The 23,005-nt window shown below is 37.3% G+C and overlaps 1 protein-coding gene across 2 annotated transcripts in view; it reads right to left on the bottom strand.

Moving 5' to 3' along the window:
• LOC107569307 (protein 4.1-like) overlaps positions 1 to 22,485 on the bottom strand; it is a 76,546-nt gene extending 54,061 nt beyond the window's left edge. Inside the window, exon 1 of one of the 2 annotated variants that reach the window (XM_016255369.1) lies at positions 22,397 to 22,485. The gene's annotated coding sequence lies outside the window, so the exon portion shown is untranslated. Of the gene's footprint in view, positions 1 to 431; positions 447 to 22,396 lie in introns of those variants that run through there. The other variant, XM_016255365.1, reaches the window with a different exon arrangement.
• Between the last annotated feature and the right edge of the window lie 520 nt (positions 22,486 to 23,005).

Genomic DNA, 23,005 nt, shown 5'->3' with positions numbered 1-23,005 from the left:
TAACTTCTACCAAAGTCATTTTCTGGTAAGATATCTATACTTTTACTTAAAGGGGTCATATGATGCTGCTAAAAAGAACATTATTTTGTGTATTTGGTGCAATGTGTTTATGCGGTTTAAGGTTCAAAAAACACATTATTTCCCACATAATGTACATTATTGTTTCGCTTATTGTTTGTAATTTCTCAGCTCACAAATACAGACATGGTTTTATGTTTACGCGGCGCAATACAATACACAACACAATACTTTTGTGAGAGAACGCAAAAGTTTTACATGTTGACTATTACATGATCATAATAAAGGAGTGGTCACATTAAAGTGCAGCGAATTTTTGCAAGCAAAAAAAGGTCAGTTGTCTCTTCTTAATAGCGTAGAGACGTAAGAACCACCACTCACACAGCTCAACGTACTGAATTCATGTGACCAACCTGAAAATGCGTGAAACTTGTGTCTCACAATCTTGAATTTCACATGAGGATGAAATATTTCCACATGCAGATTTCACATCAGGTTCAAGTTGGTTAAGTGAATTTGTTGCGTTCACCAAAAAAAAATTAGCTTGGTTTGAAAGTGACTTCTGTGTAAATGTGCTTCATATATCGCTACACTACTGGAACTTGTTTGCCATGAAAACGCTAATGTGACTGCACCTTAACTCCAAGAATCTCATTGTGTAGCCTATATTGTGCTGCTGTGTCCTCTGTGTCAGTGTCAGCGTCGCCCTGGACAAACACAACAAGCTGGTCACACAGCTGCACCTGAATTACATTAAAGGAGAATCACTGAAACTACAAAGAACATGATCTCATTAAACAAGCTCTCACGCTGTTCTGCTGTCCCATACAGATTCAGACTAAACTGAGCGACTTTTTTTGCCTAAATGAATGGAGATGACAATGAATAAAATGATTGATTATTAAGTTGCCATTCTAGTTGAGTGCACACAAACAAGTAAATAAATACACTCAAATAACTCCCTGTTGCATCATCTTGTCCACACACAGACACACACACACACACACAAACAGGTCTGCTATTCATCCGTCATTCTTTCCCATGCACTAGCAAAGTAATTACAATGCCTCATTATGAGGGTCCAAGTTTAAGCACATGCAGTCTCTTGAGGACAGACTGGACTAAAGAAGATCATCCCATTCAAGCAGAACGGCTGCGTCTGTTTGAGTGAGAGTGTTTAATCAACTAATCTGACTCTAAGATGCACTTAACCTCCCTGTTACAACAAATATCACTTTATTCTCAATAAATCAACATCAAAATAAGGCCAAGGAACTTTCATTGTTATTAATTGTGAGTCCGCTTTTGAAATGTTCCCACAAGGACAGTAAAGTCTGAAATCACTTACATCATGTGGACCGGCAAATGGTCCTCGTGAGGAAAATAACTTAAAGGGTAAGTTTCAGCCAGCTTTGTATTGTTATAGTTATCTGGCAATCTTTTGACAGTTTCATGGCTTTTGTACAAACTACAGACCGTACTTCTGCATTTTTGTATCCCTGCTCACATACAGTTGAATTGAACCCAGTGCATTGTGGGTAGTGGTTGAGCGCTATATATCGCAGAGACCGATATATCGGCCAATATTTGGTATTTTTAATTATTGGTTTTTTTTTAACTTTTTTTTTCTGTTTGGACGATATGCTGTAAGCAGGACTTTTATTTTGACAACGCTGATCACACCAGAACATGAGTGCATGGAGGTCCCATTGTGCTTCATCAGTTTACCGTTTCTGATTAATAAATTATTATACAGAACTTTTAAATTAAGTTAAGAAAGGGTATACAAAAAGCATTCCAACATTTGCTTTACTATTATTAATAACAAAAAAACAAACACTATAATACTTTGTCATCTACCGTCAGCATACAGAAAATATGCATTTCATTTAAACAAGTTTCTGAATATCTAATTAACGTTTAATTTCACTAACCTTGCAAACTTTGTCATTAGCCTTGCCAACTTTTATTAAAACCCCATCTTGCCAAAGGTGAATTACTCCTTTAATTAAACTAGAAATTACAAATCTATGAATGTCTGAATGTGCTAATACTGTCAAAAACACACAAGGTTTGCATATTAAACAGCTGGTTATGTCTAAAGTGAAAGTAAACAGTTGAGAAAAGAATGGATGCATTCCTGTATGTTAGATGTGTGCAGGTCTTAAAGTGACAGCAGACTAATAGCACTAAACATGCTGCTGCTTGTCATTAAAGGGATAGTTCACACAAAAATTAAAATGTACACACCTCACGCACCGGAAGCCGTGCGCGCACTCAAAGCAGTTGGACATAGTGGTGTATTAGAGGTAAAAAATGATATAAATACTGTTGGGTTTCTCGCACAAACCGATCGTTTCGTGTCTTAGGACATCAATGTGTCGTCACGAGCCGCAGGGTTTAATTTGGATTTGTCTGTGCATGTTTTTTTTACTCTCATAGATTTTGTTACCATTGCCATGCATTATACGACTGATAGACTGCAACGGCTGGAGTTCAAAATCATCATATGTGTTCTACTGAAGAAACAAAGTCACTTACATCTTGGATGCCCTGGGGGTAAGCAGATAAACATCACATTTTCATTTTTGGGTGAACTATCCCTTTAATAAAACAACAAAACACAAAGAGAAAAATCCCTCCTGCTCTTGACTGAAGAACTTTAATACAGTTGCTTTAATAAGAAGCAAAGCATCTTTTATACTGTAAAGTATATTTGAAGCTAAAAAAAATTACAATTTAAATACTTTTTAACCTCAAACACTCAAAATTCTGCGTGAACTCTGTGCATTTCCGGTTCATGACAGTTAGGGTATATCGAAAAACTCCCATCTCATTTTCTCCTCCAACTTCTAAATCGTCCTACATCGCTGTTTTACCGTTTTTTTGTAAAGGGCGTTTGGCCTTCTTTGCACGTTCACTTTGTAAACACTGGGTCGGTACTTCTGCAGCGATGTAGGACGATTTTGAAGTTGGAGGAGAATGGGACTGCACCAAGTACGCATGCGCATTGCAGAGCTACACAAGACAAGCGTTTGAGGTTAAAAAGAACATCATTTTTATTCTTTTTTAGAAAACGACTGATCGTTTCGCTAGATAAGACCCTTCTTCCTTGTCGTGTAGAACGCTTTCAAGCTGCACTGAAGCTGCAATTTGGACCTTCCACCCAGTGAACCCCACTGAAGTCCACTATATAGAGAAAAACCCAGGAATGTTTTCCTCAAAAACCTTAATTTCTTTTCGACTGAAGAAAGAAAGACATGAACATCTTGGATGACATGAGGGTGAGGAAATTATGAGGACATTTTAATTCAGAAGTGAACTAATCCTTTAGATTGCAGGTGTGTGTTATGACTGCCCAAAGCAAAATGCTACACCTCCCATTCTGAAATTAAACCAAACAGGAAGTGAACTTCTCAACTTCTCCATTTATCTACTTAAAAGTCTTCAACAACCAAACTCCCCACCCAGTGTCTGCTCAAATAGGACTGAACCATTCAGCTGCGCAAGCACAAACAAAAAATATGCTTTCCTGCAAAGAGTGCGTCTTGCAGTGCCTTTCTACTTTGCCAAAGATTCTTACTTTAAAGAACTCGATCTACCTGCTCACATGTGTACAACAGTAGAGACCGACCCTACAGCACACACACACACGCGCACACACACACAGAGACACTGCTTTGCTAGTGTATCAGTGAAACTCTCAGAACCAGCCCACGTTTCCACTGACCAGAGAGTCAAATGATGACACACACTGCAACCTGCCCACAAACACACGGTGCATGATGCCTCTGTTTACGACTTTTGAAATCATGTTACTAGTTGAGAGCATTATATTTGTAAGTCAGGGCCATTGCTTGTCAAATCATATTTACTTCGCTATATTGCAGAGAAGGGTCAAAATGACATTTTTACCTGATATTAGGAGGGGTAAAAAATGACTTTAGAAAGATGGCAGCATCATTATTTAATTTTACGCAGAGATTGTCAGTTCTATTTGGTCTGTTTGCATTATACGCCGATGGTGACAGTTAGTATCAGTTGTATGCAAAGTGACCCACATGTGGTTTTTGACCACTGAAAAGCTTAGCAATTTACTCATGGAGCCACAGTGCAATCCCAATATACCTGGAAATTAACCATATAAGGCCAAAACTTTATTAAGAACCAAAATCTAAAAGCATTTGAAGATATATTTAATACTTCTTGAGTTACAGCCATGCAAACATCAGGGAAAACTGAAAAGTTTTTTTTCCCCCCCATTTTTGAATCGTCACCAATGGCAAATAATGCAACAAAGATTGCTAAAGTCAACAGATTTTACTAAAAGACCTACCAGTCTCTGTGTAAAACTAGCATAATGATGCTGCCATCTTTCTGAAGTCATTTTTACCCCTCCTGTAATTTGGCTCTGAATCTCAGGTGAAAATGGTCATTTTGACCCCCCTCTACAAAATAGTAAGTTACTCAGTAAATGTACATCCATGACATTTTATACGTTGGCTTTTTTCTTCATTTTTGTATTACTTTAACCAGAAAAAAAATTTCTAAATAATTTTTAGCCGGGAACATCTTGTTGAGTTGATCCGGAATGACACTATAGTTTTATTTCATATGAAAAAGGTAAATAAAGTGTCTAGAGTCTGTGTGTAATTTGACAACAACAGAAATGTGGTTTCTGTCAACCGAATGCTTCCAGCCTGAATAACTTGGTTGATAATGATAGGAGTGATCTAGTTTTGTTTTGCGTCAGTTCCTGATTTGAGACCACCATTTTTCTGACCCAGAGCTGTCTTGTATTCGGCGCTGTGTCCATGGAAAAGGGGAATAATTCAGCCCATCTCATTTTGCTGGCCTGGAGGAACAGGTGAGCATTAAGGGTGTGTGGATGTTATACGATGTTATATGATAGACGGTGATGATGGTGATACCGCAGCACCGTTAAGCCACAACACCGGTTACGTCACTTGCCCAACGCGGCACCGACCCCCACCGTCATTTAGATTTTTTATAGTACTAAAAATCATTTAGTTCAGTAAAAGAACAGACACTACAATTAAAAACTGAACACGGCTGCTCAATGCAGCATGCCAAACGACAGTCACATCACAGATCAGATTTAATTTCTCCAGTGAGGAGAGTGAGTCGAGCTGACTAACAAGAAGAGTGAGGTGAGACAGACAAGACGATGGCGGATGATTTAGTTTTCGAAACGTGACAAAAGCACCTGTTTAGCAATATTTTGGATTTTGAAAAGCCTATTGACTTTTGCCGTTTATCTAAGCTGATTTTGGAAGTTTTTTTAAACATTCATTTCTTATTTAATTGGTTTGGTTCCACAAGTGCCTCCAAGCTTTTTTATTCGTTTTGCTAATAAATGTTCTACGTTTCTTATTTATTTGATTATATATTATACATGTTTACTTAGCCTATTTCCAGTTTTGTATACCTATTTAAACTTTATGTAAGTTATTTGTTATTTTATATTAGGCATAGCCTGCCCTATAGCATTGTGTATTTTTATTTGTTTTGTTAATAAAAGTTCTATGTTTTATATATATGCTAAAGTGAGTTTGACGTTGTATTTTGTTGTTGCATTCAAGCAACTGCGCACGGCGCTTTTACGCTATTTAAAAGTGAAGGAAAGCGAGGAAAAGAGGGAACGCCCCCGCCCCCACCGTGTTGTCACACGTCGATTAACCGGTGGGAAAATTTCCTCACCGTCACAACCCTAGTGCATGTCTGGAAGATCCCTGGGACATAATTCGTCCCCGTCTGCCATTACAGAAAACAATATCTTGCCCAAATCAACGCCATCTTTTCTGCAGGTGCTGTCACACCACTAATATCCAGTTCAATATGAGGCCTGTCTACATGCATTTGTGCTTTACGGTGCTTTTGTAGGGCCGCTATTAATGGTGTGGAGGAAGGAGGGGCCGAGGGCGTGACAGCACGGATTTACTGAGACAACAATGACTGAAACAAACACACCGAACCGAGACAGAGACGCATTAGACATGCTGAAGTCCTGAACCCTGCCTGATCATCAGACAACAACACCAATGCTGAGTTTATCAGGAGATTAGTCAGCCACAAAACAAAACACAAAAACAAAATAAAATAATTGTCTTTGGGAAACAAAGTTCAAAACGTGCAAGTAATAAAAATAATAATATATAAATAAAAACATGATAGATAAATAGTATTGGTAATAAAAATGAAAAATATAATATTTAAAGGTGACCTATTATGCCCCTTTTTACAAGATGTAAAATAAGTCTCTGATGTCCCCAGAGTGTGTATGTGAAGTTTCAGCTCAAAATACCCCACAGAATTGTTTTTATAGCTTGTAGAAATTGCCATCTTTAGGATATGAGCCAAAACGCGCCGTTTTTGTGTTTGTCCCTTTAAATGCAAATGAGCTGGTGTGCTTTGCAGAAGAGGGCGGAGCTTCAAGAGCTCACGCTCTGGCATACCAATGCTGGCCTTTGCAAATAACAAATTTGGGCGGGACTTTTTCCCTAGTATGACGTCATTGTAGTGAGAAATCTGGAACTGCTGGTTTGGAGACACTGTTTATGATTCCTTGGGATTATAAAAATAATAAAATATGAGTGAGTGCATTTTAACCATTGTAGGCTGTTTGTTTTCACACACTGCGACCATACAACTGTGTTCAAACACCTTATAAAAGTGATTTTTGCATAATAGGTCACCTTTAAATAAGCAAATAATGACTATTAAGAATACTCCACTCTACAAACTCTTTCTCTGTAATGTAATATATAAATAAATGCTAGTGATGGTAGTAAAAATAATAAAATACATACTGACAGAAAGATGTGCTAGTTAATGTCATAAAAATACATTAATTAAAATAAATAAATATATATATATGGGTCCTGGTAAAGTTGGTAAAATAAAGATTAAATATTTAGCATATTTAAAAACAAAATTTTAATAACAAAATAATGAAAGTTACATGGCTCCGCAGCAATATTTCACTGCTCTACTGTACAATCTCTTTCTCTGTAAATAAATAAATAAATAAATGCTAGTAATGGTGGTAAAAGTAATAAAATAAATATTGACAGATAAAAAAAATAATAATGTGCCAGTAAATGTAATACAAAAATAATAATAATAAAAGCTTGTATTGGTAGTTGGTAAAAAAAAAGGGGGTAAAATAGTTATTTCACATATTTAAATAAACATCTAATAACAAAATAATGAATGTTACTCCACTGCAATACTCCACTGCCCTACTGAACAAACTCTATAAATAAATAAATGCTATTAATGGTAGTAAAATAATAAAATAAATATTGAAAAAATTTGATTATAAATTAAATAAATAAATGTTTTAGTAATGGTAGTAATAAATCAAATAAATATTTAACAAGACAGTCATAATGACTATTAAGAATACTCTACTGTACAAACTCTGTGTATCTCTACTTTTATTTGGATCCTCTGGTTGCTAAAACTACTACACTAACACTAATCCAGTCTCTACAGTCCCCTCCCCCTCACACACACACACACACACACACACACACACTTCTTCATCTCCCTGCTTCATCTGCCATCCATCAATACATCACACAGCTCTCCTATGCAAATAACATCACTTAGCCTATAACTCTTTCAAAATACACACTCCCCGAGCTCCCCCTGAACCAAAACACACTTTTATCCCATTATTGCCATTGGACACCCGCAACTTTATCTAATTACAGCTCTCTAAATTATCCACACACACACACACAGGCCTGCCCACACACAACACCATCCCTTTACAGTTCACCTAAACGCACAGGTACACACACACACACACACACACTCCATCATCCTCTTATGCATCAAGTGCAGATACACACACAAACACACACACTCATCCAATTATATCTCACTGCAACACTTACAGTATATTACAGTTGACTGCACTCAGATGGCAGCAGGAAACACGTCCACAACACATCTGCGTGCTGCTGAAGCCATCTTCCTTATCTTCCACACACACACACACACACACGTGTCAGTGGTGACAGATGGTGTGTGTGGGGTGTTTTAGCCTCTCAGAGACCGTGAAAAGTGGAGACCATTCGCCTCTGACCTGTCTGGCACCCTTCATAGAGGAGCACACACTCTATTGATCATATTGAGATCATCATCAGTCCCACAAGAACCAAAGATCAGATTACACTGACACATCAATACTGTTTATCGTCACTTATCTTCAGACTAGTCCTGCTCATTTCTGGAAGAGAAACAGGTTGGGCTGTAGAGCTAAAATAAAACATACCTCAATATTCTTCAGCCTTTTGGTGATATTTAATATATATTCAATAACTATCACATTTTTCTTTTTATTCAACCAAGCAAGCACATCAATCAATGCCAATCATCTCAAAACAGCCAAATACTGGCATAATAATCAGTCTGTCCTATATATATATATATATATATATAGGTCTGTTACTCTATATACAAAAATATATTGTGTATATTTGTATATATACAAAAAAGGTACAAAAGCTGTCACTAGGGCGGCCGCGGTGCCTTTTCAAAAGGTACAAATATGTACCATTTAGGTACTAAAATGTACCTTTTAAGGTATCGATATTAGTGGTCGACCGATATTGGTTTTTTGACAGCCGATGCCGATATCTTGGAAAGCAGGGTGGCCGATATAAAGCCGATATCATTTGTTTTTAATTTTAATTAATATTTAAGAAATTTGAAATCATTTAACAATGGACTAAATTTTTTTTTAAATAAACATACGTATACTTTAGATGACAAAGTATTTTTCACAAATAAATAAATATTTAATTAAAATACAGTTAAAAAGGAAGTAAACACTGTACAACAGGGCACTCAGTATTCTGGGAAGTTTGTGTGCATTGGGAATCATATTTTTCAAATAAAGCCAGGGTAACACTCATTTTACATACAGCACACAGTGAAAATGACATGAATATGGACAGTGGGCAAATGCATAAAGTGCAGCATAATTTCAAATCACGAGTTTAAAGTTCAAAGCATTCAAGTCACACAGAGAACATGTGATCATGCTGGATAAAAATGCACACTTCACAAGATCATCACTCACAGCTGGAGTCGACTAAGTTTGCAAGGTTTGTGAACTTAAATGTTCATTAGTCATTCAAAGATTTGTTTAAATTATATAAATGCGTATTTGCTTAATGCTGACGGCAAACGAGAAAGTATTATAATGTTTGCCTTTCTATTACTAATAATATAAAAGCAATCGTTATAATACTTTTTGTATACATTAATTCGTTTGTTTAACCGTTCTATCTGATTATTAGACAGACTTCTATCCGTATTAGACAGAACTGTTAACACTGAGAGTGAACAAGAGGGAGAATGTGCCCAAAAATGCCAAATATCGGCCGATATATCGGCCTTGGCGATATATCGGTCGACCACTAATCGATATGTAACCCGTTAGGGGTAAATAAGGTACAAAGTTGTACCTTTTGATAAGGTACATGCCCCAGTGACAGCTTTTGTACCTTTTTTTCAGAAAGTGCAGAACAAATGCTGATGATTGACAAAGCATTGTTTTAATAATCATCAAGTTCAGTATGTGTTTATTCAGTAGTGCAGCTTCACTGTAATTAATGAAAACAGAGCTACATTAAACTTCTCGACTAAATTTGTTTTTATTTACAAACATCAAGCTAATTAGGAGATTTATCCAGGAAGCACAGATCGGTCTTTCAAAAACAAAGATGTGTAAAAGCGGAAGTTGTTTTCGTTTTCATAAAAGAGTACTATATTAAACAGTCAGAGAGCAGACTCATGTTTCAGTCCAGCGCACTGATGCTGTGTGCCATCAGGACTCAATAATAAGGACGGCCTGATGGCTTCTGGCCAACTGACCAAACTCACACTTACTCTTTTGGGCCAGTTCTGCCCAATGACTCTACTAGATCTTGCCTAGCAATCTTAAAAAGGAGATTTTCTGTGATTTATTATATAATGAACACTGCTGTGAATTCTGGTGAATCTGAAACTGTGAGAATGACTTGGCAACAACAATACTACAGCGAGAATAAAAGTTACGCCTTCTTTCTTTGCGTGAACATTCTGTAAAAACCACCGAAATTAGATAAACTTCCACAGGTGAGAATGTGTTGGTCTGTGTTTTTAATATGTATTAACTCAATAATACAGGTTTTTAAACTATAGTACCTTTTAAATGTCGTCTTAGCTAATGGCTTCGTCTTGTATTGTGTTAGTTTAGTAAAACTGTCTGCTGAAGTCAACTGCAGATATAGATATTCATATATGCGTATAACTAGGGTTGCAGACATACTTGCTCTTGTGTGTTCACGGACCTGCTTTGACCTTTCCAATATGGCGGACGGATTACGTATAGCAGCCCATAGAAACAGCTGCTAATAGGGCATCTACCTATACATATCTATGTGCGTTCTGCTCATGTACCGCTCATGCTCACCGAAAAAGCAGTCCTCTCAAATAATGCGCCGACAGGACATTTCTATGTAGTATACTTGTTCCTGTTTGCAATATCACTACTGTGCTGTAACATGGCAACGCTGGTAAAATGACGCTACCCTCTCGTGCCACTATAGGACTATACATTATTTGGATAATTAGTAAAAAAAACAGTTATATCTGATTCTGTTACATATACTGAATAAAAATTATATATTGATATTTAATATAAATATATTTTCTATATTTGATTGTGTTACTTTCAATAAAAGTGTGGTTATTTTATTGCCTTCTATTTTTTAAATTCAGTATCATTTAGTTAAATTAAATTACTTTATATTATTTAATAAAATATTAAAAAGTTTTGGTTTCGGCCCAGAATTTTTATTTCGGTGCAGCCCTATTATTTATTTATATCGGTCATGGAGTTACATTATATTGCATCCACACACTTTTCATCTTTTCAAAATTGAAAGTTAAGAACATTTTTATAAAAATGCTTAATTAGAAATATCAAATATGTTTCTTTCCAACACACACAATGTGTTGCTAAAAAAAATACTGTAAATACCACACTGCAAAAAGTGTGCAGATTTCACATGCAGGAAAATGCTAAACTGAAAATGCAAAAACTAAGGACATTTTAGTTTGCATGGCAAACTAGGTTTTAACAGTGTATATAGACGTATTGAACTCATTCTGTTGCTCTGGTCATAGTTACACAGTTACATCAGCTGAGATTCGAGCATAACTGCTCTGTCCAAGATCATCAGTGTTGTGAGTGAGCCAGCATTAATATACAAGTTTGAGTTTGCATGTCAGACTGATCTTTAATACACATACAAGTGTGCAGTTCAATGCTTAAGAGCCCTCACATGAGATTTAGGTTTTATCCATAAAGACAGAAAGCATATACATATTGTACTATACTCAACAAATAACTGTCTGTGCAAGCTTTTAAGCTTAAGTCAAACATGTTGTGTTTATGACATATGAAAATTCTTCATACAGTGGACTACCAGTACAACTGATAAACATTTGGGGCCAAACATTATTCAGACACTTTGACCTGACCGTGTTTTGCTTAAAGGGGTCATATGATGCGATTTCAAGTTTTCGTTTCTCTTTGGAGTGTTACAAGCTGATTGTGCATAGATAAGATCCCTGAAGTTGCAAAGACTAAAGTCTCAAAACCAAAGAGATATTCTTTATCAAAGTTAAGACTCTGCCATGCCCCCCTAAAACGACTCGTTCTAACACGCCCCCACATATCTACCTCACTATGTGGAAATATTTACATAACGCCGCCCAAATGTGCACGCAAAGAAAGAAGGCGTGGTTTCAGTAACCGCAGTTAGTGTTGAAGCAGCATGTCAGGGAGACGCTGTGTGTTTCTAGGCGAAAGCAAATGCACTTTATTTGGCCTTCCGGAAGTAGATGCATTTAGGAATCTTTAAGATCATTTACAACAGAACAGCAATGCATTTTATGGACGACCGTTTCGTGAACCTAGGAGAGGAGGTCATTCTGACTTTGCTATGACAATCTGGCGCTTCTGAAGCAGCTACTGTTTTGTTATTAGTTTAAGTATTTGCTATTGACTGGCCAATCAGAGCAGACTGCGCTTGTCGGAAGGAGGGACTTTGTAGAAAACATTAAAGCATGTCAACATATTCTGTTACACCAAATAATGATCTTTAAAAAAAGCATCATATGACCCCTTTAAGTGTTATCTGACATTATCAAGATGAATTTGTTCTACTTAGTTCTTATCATATTTTAATACCCTTTTCTAAACTACAACGAATAAACTGTGATAATGTGAGAAATGTTGAAGGTGTCTGAATACATTTTGGTTTGACTGTATTTTTCTTTTTACTACCATTCCTTTTAAAGAAAATAATGAAATAAATTATGGCCACAAATCTCAGATAAAAACGGCATAATTCAGGTTCAGCTATATGAGGTGTCACTTGTCATTAAAGGAACATCTAATGTCTTCATTGGATTGTAGTAAATCTCGGCGTTTTGCACAACCACACAATAACTATGACTGGAGGGTTGGGTGTCTGCCCTCAAAATATGCCATTACCCATCACTACTAGTAAATAATGCATGATGGTGCCGCCCTAGAGACCGCACAAACAAACAGTGCATGAGCACTTTTATGTGTGCACATTTATTTGTTTTGGTGTGGAAGTCAATTTTAAGCATTCAGCCGAATTTATTAAAAATAAAGGTTCTTTATTGGCATTGATGGTTCCATGAAAAACCTTTAACATCCATGGAATCTTTCCATCTCACAAAAGATTCTATACAGAGGGAAACGGTTCTTTAGAATATTCAAATGTTCTTTACACGAAGAAAAAATGGTTCTTTTTAGAATGGTTCACTGAAAGGTTCTTTGGGAACCAAAAATCACTGAGAAAACCCCCATTTTAGAAGTTCTTTCTTTGAAGAGTGAAGTCCTTTTTTTGAAAACATAACTGGATCTTTTATCCGAGGCTGGTTTGATTGATAATGAATAGTATATGGATCTCTGTCAGTCACATTCGTATCTCCTGTGGTTTCCCACATCAGGAGAATTGGCCCTTCCCTTCACTAATTTAAAGGGCAGGTGCTTTACCATACATCTGCTAAAACAAAATGACAGCACCAACCAGACAGACAAAGTCCCTAGAGATGGGCAGGACAGAGGGGAGACAGTCACACCCCACCCCCTCCTTCCAGAACCTTCTGCATCTCCACCCCGCCCCCAGATCTTCTCCATTAACATCTGTGGTAGTGGCACCAGCTGGGCACCAAAGCCCTAATTACTGCTCGGTCAAGCACCGCATCGTTAGTCAAATACCTCTAACCTGACAGGCCACAGGAGACGTCCTACCGGAGGATGAATGATGACATGTCAGACGCACTCACACTAATATGAGCCAGAAATTTTGGGGCTCATTAGTGGAGCCAAAAATCGCCAGCATATCAGCTGTGTTTCAAGCACAACCCATTTCTGAGCCTCACAGACTGTCTAGAGACTTCAGTCAAAGCATTACATTTACATATGCAGATAACACTTTATAAACACTACCATTACTGACATAAATGTACATGCAATACTAGTTTGTTTTGTTTTTCAAAGAAGTCTATTATGCTCACCAAGGTTGCATTTATTTGATAAAAAAATAAATATATATATAATTTTATTAAATATTTATTTCAATGTGAAATAACGGTTTTCTATTGTAATATATGTTAAAATGTAATTTATCTCTGTTGCAAAGCTGAATTTCAGTGTCACATGATCCTTCAGAAATCATTCTAATATGCTGATTTGCTGATCAGTTATTATATTGGTGCTCAATTATTAACAATGGTTCTTACTATTTTCAATGTTAAAAACGGCTGCTTAATAGTGTTGTGGCATTCGTAATATTTATTTTTCAGTATTCCTTCATGAATAGGAAATTCAATGAACAACATGTGTTTGAAATAGAAATCTTTTGTAATTATAAAATTTGATGCAGCAGCGACATTGATAATAGTCAAAAATGTTTCTTGAGCATCAAATCAGCATATTATACTGATTTCTGAAGGATCATGTGGCACTGGAGACTGTAATGATGTGAGTAATGATGCTGAAAATACAGCTTTGATCACAATATGTATTTCACAGTATTGTTGCTAATGTATTACCACAGCTTTAGTAAATGCAGCCTTGGCTGGCATAAGAGCCTTTTATCGAAAACATTAAAAACTTGTTACTACGGATTATTAACTGTCAGTGTAAATAGAAATAAGAAGAGAAATGACAAGAAACATTAATGTGATGCCATTTTTGTTGACAATGAGGTAAAATAGAATTAGTCAAAACAAAAATGATAAAAATAAAATGTCATATTTAATAAAGATACTGTATATATATATATATATATGTGTGTGTGTGTGTGTGTGTGTGTGTGTGTGTGTGTGTTTAAAAAAAAAAAGGCTGATGTGATGAAAACATCCACTGTACATGCTCTCTTCTGCTGGGTGTTTTTGAGTTTCAGTGTGTCCTCCTGGGATGAATAATGTTTTCGTGTGTGTGTGTATGGTTGTGGTTTTAGTTTTTTCTGTTGGCATGTTGTTGTTAATCCACAGCTCAAGCCAGTGGCCACCTGTTCTCATTCCCTCATCTGACTCTCTGCTGACATCTGCTGATAGTATTTAGAATTACATGAGTGCTAATATGTGGTCATTTTTTATCTCTGGGTCACAAGATGAAGCAAATAAAGTATGATATATCTCTATCCTGCACCATAAAACACGCTATCATATGCATTCCTAAGACAATTAAGAGAAGCGTTTGATATGTCTGATATGTTTTAATGAGCATAAGCTCATATAGGCTAAACAATTAAGTTATTGCATTAAAATGGTATGCATTGTGAAGAGAGGCTAGAATTAACCTGGTGTTAAATGTGCTAAATTAAAAAAAATAATAACTTTTACATTTATCCAAATGATAAATCAAAGGCAAGACCACAGCATTAAAGACAACAAAAGCTCAAAGACCCAAACCAAAATTGAAACAATTCATTTAAGAACTAAATTGGATGAAATAGCCTGATGATTTTATTTCAGCTTTCATTTCAAACAGTAATCAGGTTTTCACCCAGTTTGCAATCTTTAGAGTTAAAAATAAAATCCTACATAAATTTTACACTGTCAATAAAAAATAAAAATGAATGGTATTGACTCAAACATTCATATACCATAACTTCCTAATGACTCAACGAACTCATTCACTTGTAAAAATATGGCTTAGAGCAGGGGTTCTCAACTCTGGCCCTTGAGGTCCACTTTCAGCTCAGTTCAGCTCCAACCCTAATCAAACACACCTGAACAAGATCATCAAGGTCTTCAGGATTACTACCCTGCGTCCCAGTGTTCATACTATCCATCCTAAATAGTATGTGAGATTAAAATAAGTGTGTCCCAAAGCATAGTATGTTGAAAAGATTATGCCAAAATCCCTGGAAAAAGTCTACTATTTCAGGTCGATTTTTGAAGTGTGGATCCGTGCACACTCTAATGGCTAATATTGCCCACAATCCATTGCGCTTTGACGAATGATTCGACAAACAGGAATAAAAAGCATTAAAAACTACAAACATGGTGGAAGAGGTTTGAGTTACTAATAATCAACATTTAATCTGGTAAATAAATATTTATTTAATGTTATCTGTGTTATATTTCATCTGCAACAGCAATGCAAGCTTTTATAAACATCCGTTTGGTTGTTAACTTTGAAATGCATCATTATGCAGAAAAAATGAGAAGAGTTCTCCGCATGAAGACCCGCGTGCTACTTCTTTTCAGTGATGTGCTGATAACCTGTGTCTCTTTATCAGCCTGAGGTTTTGTGTTTCAGGCCTCATCTCTGAAAGCACATATACACTGGTCTGAATCCATCTGTCTTGTCTCAGACCTGTTTTAAAAGCAATTTTATTAACCAAGTCTTATTCTTAACAGCAAGTATTATAAAATCAGTGAAGAGAGCACACATTTTTTCTTTAATGCTGCTTTACACACTCAGTATTTAGCGCAGGGAAGACTGATACCACACTGCATTAAAGAAATGTGAGTTCACTGTGGGAAGCATAAAGTTAAGAAGTAAACTGACAGACTCACCACAAATCACACCGAGTCATTTCCAACGACATCAGCAGCCAAAGAAGGATGATCCAGTCCAGGATGTCAAAACAGAAAAAAAAGGCAGAGAAAAGTTATCAGAAATACATAATAACATATAAAAGTATACTTGGTTTAATCATTATTTATCTGTCACTATATATATATGGAGCAGGGGGACAGATCTCTCGAGGACCATACAAGACTGTTCCGGCTGTTAGCTAGCACCACCAGCTACCTGGACGACGCGCTCCGCTCATTCTATGACGTGAGCCTGAACACCGCAAGCAGAGCACCGTCGTCCGAGGATGGTCCTTGAGAGGATTTCGTTGCCTTCGTGGAGTGGACTTTGGCAAGAAACGGATCGCCATCCTACCCCGTGGATGATCTCGTCAGATCCACTCCAGACCCTGAGCCCAGCCCACCATCTCCCCGCGATGCGGAGCATCAGCCTGAGCCCACCATAGACAGAGAGCCATTTCCCGCAGTGATCCGCGAGCCAGCGCAAAGCCAAGCGACTGAGCAAAGGATCTCCCCGGACGTAGAGCAGTATCTGTCAGACCAGGTGCGAGAGCCGGCGACAATGCCCGTCATGAGGGAGAAAGCTGCAGACGGTGTGAGCGCGGAGAGGAGCTCCGCCCCCTGCACCGCAGCTGAGGGTGAGCTGAGTATGATGCGGCGAATGTGCCACACCGAGGAGGAGAGGGCTCCAGTCCCCGAATCCAGTCCTGAGCGCCCTCCGTTGCCTGCTCCTCCAGAGTGCCATCCTGTTCTTGTGTTCAGCCGTGGGGGCTCCCGATCCAGAGTTTAGCCCTTAATGCCCGGAGGCTCACAAATGCTGCTCCTCCACCGTTGGTTGGCCCCCTGGAGTCGGCGGCCATTCCTCCTCCATGGCTCCTCCCTCCGTCGGCTCCACCGTGGGTCGACATTATGGCTGTGGCCTGGGTCCAGCTGGGCTCCTCCTGCTCCAAGCCCCTCCCATCTCCTCCCTCCATCGTCTCCTCCCTGGACTCTGTCTGCCGGCCCCCTCCTGGACATCCGTCCTCCTCCTTAGTGGGAACTAAGGAGGTCTAGTTCTAGAGGTCTAGAAACCACACTTTTAAAATGAGGAATTCAGTGAGTTTAAACGGCTGATAAAAATAATAAACAAATGTTTGTAAGAAACAAATCCATCATTAAAATGGTCTAACTTCAATCCTTTGCTAGAGTCCTCTATCCATAATATTGCTTCTCTCTAGTGGAATAGTCATCTCCTCTGAATCAGGAGAGAAATATGCACAGAGCCAGCAAGCTTTTTCACGTTATTATGGACTCGTATTTTAGCTGGAAGCGATGGTTTAAAGTTAAAAATGTCTTTGTTTAGATTTGTTTCTTACAAAAACACAATTTTTCACTTCAAGACGTTAACTGATGGACTGGAGTGGTGTGGACTACTTGTGGATTATTGTGATGTTTTTATCAGCTGTTTGGACTCTCATTCTGACGGCACCCATTCACTGCAGAGGATCCACTGGTGAGCAAGTGATGTTATGCTACATTTATCCAAATCTGATTAATAAACAAACTCATCTACATGGCCTGAGGTCGAGAACATTTTCAGCAAATGTTCGTTTTCGGGTGAACTAGTCATCTTGGGTGAAGAAGTTATCTTGAGGCTCCCTTAGAAGTTTGCTGCGTCCTAGTTGAGCATCACTGCACTAAACCATTAAATAGTCATGTGCCAATTTAAAGTGTGGTCAATCGTACTAAAGGGAAGAATGTAAGAGGGATTTTTCTGTTCCTTCCAAGTGCTACTCTAAACCCAGTCAACTCTGATAGTTCTCTCTACCTCAGCAGACTGAAAAAATAGGAGAGAAAAAAAGTGAAAATATGAGCTAGCTTTCTATAAATACTTTCTCTTGTTATCACTCAGTAGTAATGTTCAATATTTAATGTTGCCCAGAATGAAACCAAACCCCATTAAGCTGAAGACAGGTGCTTCATGTTTCATTATCCTGATGCTGCTCTTCTCCACTGCCTTTCTTGCTCCCCTGAATTCCATTTCCAAAAGATAGTGAAGAACATGACTTGATCAAGTGGATGGATGACAAGGTTTTTAGAGAAAAATAACTCAACTTACACTCTATTCCGCACACAATGCTATTTCATCTGACTTTAAACATATACACAAAACACACGGGCAATTGTATGACCCTTCTCATCTTCTAATGAGTATTAGCATGCCATTAAATTAAGAATTCACCACAAACATTATTCATCAGGATGAAAAGGCTACGGTAATCCTTGTTGTGAGAAAAACAAAAACATGTTGAGAGTTACACACATACAGTGGTCTATGGGGCAATTTACTTTATGTGGAAATTGTCAAAGTAAGAGTTTTACTTTACTAAATGTAAACTAAATTGCAACTTCGCCATTATAAATGTGTATTTACATATAATATTTAAATACATGACGTACAAGTTTCAGTAGAAATTACATTAAAGTGTATTGAAGTTTATCACAAATTCTTTAGTACATTCATCAGTACACTGTAACCATATTTCAAAGACAATTTAGAATAATTATGAAATTACATATAAAGATGAACTTACATCCTACTTAAGTGGGTTAAAAAGGACTCTTCGGCTAAAGTTCAACTAATTGCATTTAACATGAATTTAAACTATATAGCATTTTTTTTTTATTATTGTAAATAACATGAAATTAAGTGTCTTAAAACATTGCATTGAGTTTGCAAGTATGTTCTTTTAAAGTATATTATTTCCATAAGCACTAGTTTTTAAAGGTATGCTGAGTATGCTGCTTTTTTTTCATACTAGAGTAACACTTAAACTGAATGAATGCCAGTGCATTAAATACCTAAACCAAAAACCTAACAAAAAAGACTAAAATGCTGATTTTATGAGTCATTTATGTAAATTTTAGCTCTGTCAACTGTTGTTTTTTTTTTCTTCTTCATTACAGGTGTACTAGGAGAGTAACCACAGGTGTAGAGAATCATATTAATTCATACCAAAATGAAAATTCTGCATCATTTATTCACACTCATGTAATTCCAAATCGGTATGGCTTTCTTGAAGATACTAAAATGCCTCAGTTTTTATTATTATTATTTTATTTTTTATTTTTTGTTTACAATAAAAGTCAATGGTCACCTAGCCTGTTTGGTTACCAACATAAATATCTTATTTTGTGTTCCACAGGAGAAAGCAAGTCATACCATTTTGGACGATATAAGAATCACAAAATTATGACTTTATGAATTATGTTAAACAGAAAAGCAACATATCTTTTATTTGAATTATTTTAGTAATTTTGAATTTATATGTTTTATTCATTTATATAATACATTTGTTATTATTTATTTTGTAAATGCATACCTCTTGGTCTAATGATGTGATGTGTATATATTGTTATGCATGACTTAGTTGTCCAAAGACTTTTAAGGGCCTCTCTGTCAAAGAACTAGAAAACTGTCACAGAAGTATTACGTGCTGAACTATAAAAATGAAAGACGGTAAAATATCAGACATAAAATGACGGAAAAAGAACGGCATATGATTACAGTTTCAAACCCTGAATAGCAGTAAATATGACAATCAGCATTCAGCTTTAAAGAGGTCCTATTATGCTCTTTTACAAAGTCTTGATTTTGTTTTGGGGTGTACTAGAACAGGCTCTCATACTAGGTTGTTCGAAAAACACATTATTTTTCACATATTTTACATTATTACAACACCTCTCTCCCCAGTCTGCCATGAACGGCTCGAATAGTTCCTGTTTCAAATGAACGCCCGCCTTCTGAAATACAAAATGTGCTGTGATTGGTTATCTGAGCCAGTGTGTGTTGTGATTGGTTGGCTGAGCCGGTGTGTGTTGTGATTGGTTGGCTGGGCCAGTGCGTGTTGTGATTGGCAGCACTCGGTGCCTGGTCAGGAAATGTCATGTCCCTTACCATAGCAGCCTGCTGCGAGCTTCAGTGTAAATATTGCATCAAAATCAAATCAATTTGAGCGCGATTTAAACCCGGATGATTGTAAGCACTCTAAGTTCGTCAGCCTTAGGAAAGCTAGCGTGTCTCCGACATAGTGATAACACTCATTGCCTTCTCTAGTGCAGCTCAACCAGGTCTTATCCCATTCATCGATATTTGTGATATCACAAATCCCGGAAAATATGCGTTGTAGTCCAAACGAGTCGTTCGTTGTACTTTTTGAAAAGTGATTTCTGTTAAATAAAATATCTCCTATTGAAGTGGACTTTGAGCTTTGTAACTTTGCAGATATTTCTTATGCTAAAAACAGTAACATTACAGACTAACTAAAGTTGAAAAAGTGGAAAAGCATAATAGGACCCCTTTAAGAACTTAACATTCATCTCTGCGGTTTTCTCTCTAAACAAACCACTTCACATTCCATCACAGCTCAATGAAATCTTCAGATAAGCAGACGACACGGCTATTATTGGACTCATAATGCTGAAATCCCATACTGAGCACGTCAAAAAAGCAGCACAAAGACAACACCCTACAACAACACATCTAAAACACTAAAGCACATTGTTGATCTCAAGCTTACCACTAAAAAACAATTGTAATACTAAAATATCTCACTAAAAATAACCCATACATACTTACCACCACTTCCAGCTACTCTACACTTCATAAAACAATGTCCACCTGAGCTCTTCCCCACTATAATTTCTACAGGCTAGTGTATGCCCAGACCCTAATGTACCTGCACTTTAATACATTACATACAGTATGTTCACATAATCCATCCCTCTGAATGAACCCGGCATATTGTTTGTGTTGTTTCTTAGTGCTTTGTACCTGTTTGACTGGAACTGAGTTGTTTGCTATATGCAGTAACACATGCCAAGCAAAAACTCTCTGGTCATTAATAATGCATTTAGTACATCCTTCTTCTCCCCTTCTCCCTATTTTTCCTACTCTGTGATGTAACACGTTTCAATGGGTCACAGAGTTTCAAAAGTTGTTGTAGTTTACACGTGTTCCATTGATTTTAACCCATTTTTCAGGGGTTGGTGAGCCAAAGTGATGGTTTCAGCCACATCTGTACAATGCTATCACAATTCACACCATTAAGGAGATCAATTTTCCTATAATCTGGGAGTCGTATGATTTCGTATGGTTTAGATCCTACCTGTCCGATCGCTACCATTTTGTTCATTTAAACGGGGAGTCATCTCAGTTATCACCAGTAAAATATGGAGTCTGAAAACAAGGATCTGTCCTAGGTCCTCTACTATTTTCAATATACATGTTGCCCCTTGGTAATATTATTAGAAAATACGGGATTAGTTTCCACTGTTATGCCGATGACACTCAACTATATATCTCAACAAGACCAGATGAAACTTCTAAATTATCTAAGCTAACAGAGTGTGTTAAAAATGTAAAAGATTGGATGACCAATAATTTTCTCCTATTAAATTCGGATAAGACAGAGATATTACTTATTGATTGAACCTCGCAAGGTCATGTAAGAATACTCTAGTCACTTGGATGCTTCAAACAACGATTTTCACCATGAACACATGAGACTACCATGCACAAATGTCTAAAAACAGCTGTAAAACAAATATCTAAATACTGCTCATTTACATTAAACTGCTCTTCTTTTCCCCTCAAGCACATGTTTACATCCACATGACATTTAAGTGAGGGGGAGATGGGCGAGAGATTGCTCATTTCTCTGCAGTACGATGAATAACACCATAATAATGCACATGCATTACATAACTCACAGCCGCTGACACGGATTGAAACGGAACCATATGCATCAAATCTGTTTTACACGACTGAAACTGATCGAAATGGTCGGATATTAGCAAATAAAAACATAAAATGACAACGGCGATTCAGCACCGCATCGGAATGACCGCAGAATAATGCAATAATAGTAACCGTGCTAACAATGCGCAGAATGTTCATCTCTATCTGATTCCGCACATAAATCCAGCTGGAAATGTCTTAAGTGTGTTTTATTTGGATCGGTCTTATGCGCGCGCTGATCCAGCTGAAGGCGCGAACCGCTCTTAACGGTCACTGCTGTAACTATAGCAACATTATCTGTCAATCAGCAGCACACCTCAGTAATAACCAGTCGCACCGCTGCTGTACTCGAAATAACGCTAGTCAGTGATATTTACCTTCACAAGTCTGACCGGCCGGCTTAAGTGTAAGGTAAGTGTTTACCTGAGGCGAAGAAAAGGCGCTGTCCTTTATCCCCCGTTCGGTCGTTGGGTTTCCAGAGGAATAATACTGTTTTTAGTCGACGCTGTGCTCTTTCGTAGGCGAGCGTCACAGCTCTCTTATGTTCAAATCACGATTTCTTTTCTGCTGTGTGGGTGATTGTGGCTATAAAAGATCTGGAAACTGGTTGTAAGTTCAAACCTCAGCAGGGTTCATCTATGGACTACCACTGAGCCCTTGATCAAGACATTTAACCTTTGGAAACTCCACAAAGGGACCCCTACAAAACCTTGCCCATACATCTATCAAAAGAAAATTATATTTTGCATAATGAAAATGAAGCCTCTATTCATTCAGAACTCATTCGTGTTTGCATTATGAAATAACTGTCATGTCAACTGAAGGAATAGTTCAAACTAAAATGAAAACTTGAGAACAGATTTGTATCATTACATTACTTGCTCATCTATAAATCCTCTGAAGTGAATGGGTGCCGTCAGAATGAGAGTCCAAACAGCTGATAAAACATCACAATAATCCACAGGTAATGTAAGTAATCCAAAAGCTGCGTGTTTGTAATAAACAAATCTATCATTAAGACATTTTTCATCT

The sequence above is a fragment of the Sinocyclocheilus grahami genome, unplaced genomic scaffold (assembly GCF_001515645.1).
Source record: "Sinocyclocheilus grahami isolate Dianchi unplaced genomic scaffold, SAMN03320097.WGS_v1.1 scaffold1331.1, whole genome shotgun sequence".
In the NCBI taxonomy this organism is placed as follows: domain Eukaryota; kingdom Metazoa; phylum Chordata; class Actinopteri; order Cypriniformes; family Cyprinidae; genus Sinocyclocheilus; species Sinocyclocheilus grahami.
Note: the sequence above shows the minus strand (reverse complement) of the source record. Positions and strands in the feature narration are given on the sequence as shown.